The sequence below is a fragment of the Monodon monoceros genome, unplaced genomic scaffold (assembly GCF_005190385.1).
Source record: "Monodon monoceros isolate NGI ecotype Baffin Bay Population unplaced genomic scaffold, NGI_Narwhal_1 Super_Scaffold_7, whole genome shotgun sequence".
Classification (NCBI taxonomy): Eukaryota; Metazoa; Chordata; class Mammalia; order Artiodactyla; family Monodontidae; genus Monodon; species Monodon monoceros.
Genome location: NW_021703784.1, coordinates 17352041 through 17358359, shown reverse-complemented (window position 1 = coordinate 17358359; position 6319 = coordinate 17352041).

Sequence of the window (6319 nt, the reverse complement as noted above, 5' to 3'; positions counted from 1 at the left end):
CTAAAGCCCACATGCAGCAACTACTGAGCCTGCGTGCTGCAACTACTGAAGCCCTCATGACTACACCCCATGCTCTGCAACAAGAGAAGCCACTGCAATGAGAAACCCATGCACCACAACGAAGAATAGCCCCCGCTCACGGCAACTAGAGAAAACCCGCGCACAGCAACGAAGACCCAACTGCAGCCGAAAAAAAAAAAGATCACATACATGATTCCATTTATGTGACATTTATGGAAAAAAGGTGAAACTATAGCTATGGAGAATAGATCAGTGGCTGCCAAAGGTTAGGGGAGGAGGGAGCATGTTACTACAAAGGGCCAGTGTTTGGGGATGATGAAACTGGTCTCTTTTCTGATTGTGATGGTGCTTACACAAATCTAGACCGTGTCGAAACTCATAGAATTGTACATTAAACAAAGTCAATTTTACTGTATTTTAGTTAAATGAAACAAAACAAAAACAGCATATATACCTGAGGTCTGCTCACACCAGTTCCTGTCTTACCTAAATTTGGTGAATCTAGTTAGAATCAGGATGTACTTGAAAATGAGGTGATTGGAAACAAGACAAAGGTGTAGAATCTGCCCTTGTCTCTCAACATCATGCCTTTCCATGACTCTTGCCTCTAACACTTCCTTTCTTACTCCAATGCCTTATGCAAAATACCAAGGTATGCTTGAACTAAAAAGAGAAATTGTATCCCAATTTCCAAAGAGATGATAGTTAGGGGTAGGTAAGGCTCTCATTCTGGAGTAAAAAATTTTTAAAGAGCCAGTGATTTGCTATTTTTAAAAGGCACACCTGAAACTAAATAAGTTTATTCTATTATTACCTCTCAACACAAATGTCCCATGTGTAAAGAACCCTACTTTAAGAGTGAGGAAATGAGGCTTCATCGAATGCATAATCACAAAAGTAGTAAATGGTGATACCAGGAATCAAGACTTACTGCTCTTTTTATGGTAGTATGTAATCACTGTATCAGGGTTGAAAGAGACGTTTTTATTTTCTAGGAATATCTCATGTCTTATTAAGCTATCTATCCTGAGTCCTCAGCAACCTCACTCTCAGAGTAATACTAAGCCTGGGTTCCAGCGTCTCAGGCATGACCTCCGGCTAGTGGAGAAGATCCCCACCTCTTTAACTTCAGAGTTTGTCTCCTCAATCATTAAGCACCCAGTGTTGGGAAGTGAATCCTGAAAACAAGAATCCTGATAAAACCAAGAATAAACACACCTTAGCCCTGAGTAATCAGATGAAAACTCCGCTCTGGAAGTCCCATGTCAAGAAGAATAAGTTACAGTTCTTCAAAATCTTCCACAATGTCTTTATCATCTGTTAGCCTAGACGCTCCTTTAATTTGGTTGTTATTGGGATCTTTTTAACATAAGAACTTTAGGATATTTGTTTTTATAAAGGAATCAGGAAGCAGAATTGCATAGCTATAATTAATGAAAACCATTGTCAGAAAGAAGGAAACCAGGATGGCTGATTCTGCTTATTAGTTTGTTCCTCAGAGCTGCTCCAAGCCCTTTAAATATTTAGGTTAGACTTTTTGCTCTTTTTTCTTTTCTTTTTGACATTAATTTCCTTCTTGACTCAAAGAATTGTTCTTGATGGAAGGTTAATTGTTCTGGACGTATGGCCACAGTTTACAGATATGTAGTAAAGATAAAGTTTTTTTTCTGAAAGGAAAAAAATCTCAGTGCCAAGAATAGCTCTGCCTAAAAATCCTCCTCTTCTCTATCTAGTAATCTTCCTCTCATCTTTTGAGAATCAAATGTCATCAGCTGTGTGAAGCAATTCTTTTAAAAAATTATTTATTTATTTGTTTTTTTGTTTATTTATTTATGGCTGTGTTGGGTCTTCATTGCTGTGCATGGGCTTTCTCTAGTTGTGGCAAGCGGGGGCTACTCTTCATTGCAGTGCATGGGCTTCTCATTGTGGTGGCTTCTCTTGTTGCAGAGCACTGGCTCTAGGCATGCGGGTTTCAGTAGTTGTGGCACATGGTCTCCGTAGTTGTGGCTCACGGGCTCTAGAGTGCAGGCTCAGTAGTTGTGGCGCATGGGCTTAATTGCTCCGCGGCATGTGGGATCTTCCTACACCAGGGCTCAAACCCGTGTCTCCTGCACTGGCAGGTGGATTCTTAACCACTGCACCACCAGGGAAGTCCCCGTGAAGCAATTCTTTAAGGAAAAAAAAAACTTTATTGAGATATATCTTACATAACATACTATTCATCTATTTAAAGTATATAATTCAATGATGTTGGGTACATTACATTATTAATTGTAAAAATTGTGGTTAAATATGACATAAAACTTTAACATTTTCACCATTTTAAAGTGTATAGTACAATGGCATTAATAACATTTATAATCACCACTATCTATTTCCAAAACATTTTCATTGCTCCAAATAGAAACTCTGTGACCATTAAACAATAATTCTCATTTTCCCCTCACGAAGCCATTTTTAACAGTCTGAGGCCAAGTTTGCAGCAATCTCTTTTAGATGCCCATGGAGTTCTACTTATATATCTTTCAAATTATTCACTTTTTGTAATAATAAGTTTACACATTTGTTCCTTTCACTAGATTGGTTTTTATGGGTATATAATCATATCAGCTGCAAATAATAATTGTGTACTTCCTTTCACAATTAATCAGAAATAATTAGTTAAATTAAAATTATTATTAAGATCAGTAAAGAGGGCAAAGAGTATCTTTACCATAAGAACCAGTAGAGTAGATCTTTCTATCCACTTGATTGAATCTAGATAGACAAAAGAATGACAAAATCCAGTCATATAAAATATGAAAAACGGATTCTAAAGTTTATATGGAGAGGCAAAACCCCCAGGGTAGGCAAATCAATATTAAAGAACAGAGTCAGAGGACTGACACTACCTGACTTCAAGAATTACTATAAAGCTACAGTAATCAAGGCAGTATGATATTATTGGTGAAAGAATGATGAACAAGTCAAGGGAACAGAAAAGAGACTCCAGAAACAGACCCACACAAATAAAGTCAGCTGATGCTTGACAATGGAGCAAAGACAGCCTTTTCAATAACTGGTACTGGAACAACTGGTCGCCCATCCATACAAAAATAGTAAATAAATCTAGACCCAGAGCTTACACCCTTTCCAAAAGTTAACTAAAAATGAATCATAGACCTAAATGTAAAATGCAAAACTATAAAACTTCTAGGAGATAACAAAGGAGAAAACCTAACTGACCTTGGGTATGGAGATGACTTTTTAGATATCATACCAAAGGCACAATCCATGAAGGAAATAACTCATAATCTGGACATCTTTAAAATTAAAAACTTGTGCTCTATGAAAGGCAAGGGAATGAGAAGAAAAGCTGCAGACAGAGAAAGTATTTGCAAAAGATACATCTGACAAAGAACTGTTATCCAAAATATACAAAGAACCCTTTTTTTCCCCTCTAGGATAATTTGGCACATTTTCATGTGGAAAAAAATTAGAAACCACTCGATACATACATAATACACACACACACGGAAACTGAAGCATCTACCTGTAGAATCTGAAATATGAGCTTTTAGATAGGGCTGTAGCTGTAGATAGCACATCAGTTCCCACACTGAAAGATTCCCTTATTTATCTCAAAATTGCCGTGGGAAATGCTAGCTGTGCAATACTCACCATCTTCTCCCGAGGGAAGAGTCTACCATTGCTTAAACATGAAATTTATCTTTACTACACACATATCCTTTGCCAAACCCATCCGAAAAGCTATTTATTTGGAAGGTTTATTTGATCAATCTACTTTGTAGCCAAAACAACTTCTAGTCCTGCAGTCAAATTTTGGAGCATATTTTCAAGCAGAACTGGATTCCATACGTTAAAAGATAAATATGAACTAAAACTTAGTAAAACAACCCATAGTAACCACATCAAGATGAAAGTTTCACTGCTAAGCTATGTCAAAATTATACTTATGTAAAAGGCACAAAATACACATATATTAAAAATTTATGGTCAAAATAAACCAGCTAAGCTGTTTAATTTATTCCCTTCTTGTCAACCAAAGAACTTCTCTAGTGTGTAGTACAATTTAGTGGTTAAGACTACAGGTTCTGGAGCCCACCTCCCTGCTTTTGAATCACACTTCCCACCACTTGCTAGCTCTGCATCCCTGGCCAAGTTATTTAACTTTCTCAGGGCCTCAGTTTCACTTTCTGTAGAAGAGGGGAAGCAGTTCTACTAGTTTCATAGAGTTGTTGTGAGGATAAATTAGAAAATACAATTAAAATGGTTAGAACAGCATCAACGCATAGAAAACATTTGCTAATCATTATTGTTAATAATACTGTAATTTTTCATTTTATTCCCCAATTTCCATCTAAGTCTTCCAACTTAAAATATAAAATTGTTGTTAAGGGGAGATTGGGTGTGTCTTGCTTTTGTCTCCACATGTCTCCACAGCTAACACAATACAGGGTGCATAGCATGGATTCACTACATATTTTATGGAAGAAGAAAGGGAGGGAAGGAAAAAAAGAGAAATGAAGGAGGGAGGGAGCAAAGGAGGGAAAAAAGAGGAGGGGAAGGGAGGGGAAAGGAGAAGAAAGGAGAGGAGAGAAAATAAAGGAGTAAAACTGAAAATGTATAGTCAGGAGTAGAAAACCAATAGTAATATGGCATGAGTTCATGTTTGGTAGTAGAACTCTCTTAATAATTTCACAGGTAACTTGATTGTTCTTTATCTAAATCTACTTATTTAATACTTTTGATATATATGTACGATCACAACTGTTTGAATACATTACAAGTGTGCTTTCTGGTTAACTTTCCAAATATTTTAAAGCATTTAGTTCATTTGGTTTATACACACACATTGAAAGGTATGAGGAGAAACACAGAATGAAGCATAAATTCATGTACACAGGCTAATTCAAAGTTAAGCTTTTAGACTTGTTTACCCTAAAACCCACTTCCGGCTTTCCGACCAATACAGAGGTGCCTGAAGGCTGGTTGGATTGGTGAGGACTGAGGCAGCTTCTGGAATTTCTGAGCAGCTCTAGTCAGTACAAGATTGCTCCAGTAGTCTTCAGTTACATGGACAGTCTGCTGTGGCAAACAGATGTCTCACTATTGGATCCTCCAACCTGGCTCAGTGACCATATTATTGGGTTTGCCTTTGAGTACTTTGCCAGCAGTCAGTTTCATGACCGCTCTGACAACGTCTGCTTTATCAGCCCTGAAGTCAAGTGCACGGGCAACCCAGTTATTTTAAAAAAAAATTTCATAGGTAGATATTAACCAAACCATTAGGTGTTTAATTTGTTAATTTAAATATGCTATGATCTTAACAAGAAGTAACAAAATTGTTATTCTATTTAAGAGAAAAAAATTTTTTGGAAGCAATTATTTACCAGATAGTGAAATTATGATCATACATGATAATAAAAAAGGATGACAATAATGTAATAAAATGTAAAAATAAATTCAAAACATGTAATTATCCTGCTAATTTAACTAAATCTAATTAGAATGAATTTGGGTAGTCTAAGTGATCTAGTTTGGCTGACCAGATTTTTCCTTAATAAAATAGTCGATTTCTCTCTTCACTTTGTACCTGATAAACTTAGTACAAATATACTTGTTTATAATTTGAAGTGATGTATTTTCATGATTTCCCGGTAGTGCTAATTCCTATAGAACAAATATGTTCTCAAAATATTTCTCCAATATTTTCTCAAAATTGATAGTGTATTTTTATCCACTAAATAAACATTTTCTTGTTTAAAAAAATAGAATTGAATACTTAGATAATGAAAGTTTGGAGAACCGTCTAAGATTAGAAGCAATAGAATTATGTCACAAAGGAATTTTTCAGTGGTTTAACTATAAATTTAAATACTTTTAAAAATGTCAAGATATGAACTGATAAAATATTTTCTGCAAAATTGAGAGACTAAATGTTAAGATGTTTGTTATATAAAGAATTGATGTCAACCGAGAAATTTAAAAAACTTTGAAATCAAAATTAAAAAATCAACAAAGGAAATACACCATATTGAAGAGAAGAGATATATTAGTAAAACCAGTGTTTGAGGGAAAATAAAGTTGAAACACACTAGTATTAAAATAAATGTAATTTAAAACAATAGTACGTCTCCATTTTCACCTGTCACATTTGCAAATAATTTATTTTATTTTTTAACATCTTTATTGGAGTATAATTGCTTTACAATGGTGTGTTAGTTTCTCTTTATAAGAAAGTGAATCAGTTATACGTATACATATATTCCCACATCTCCTCCCTCTTGCGTCTCCC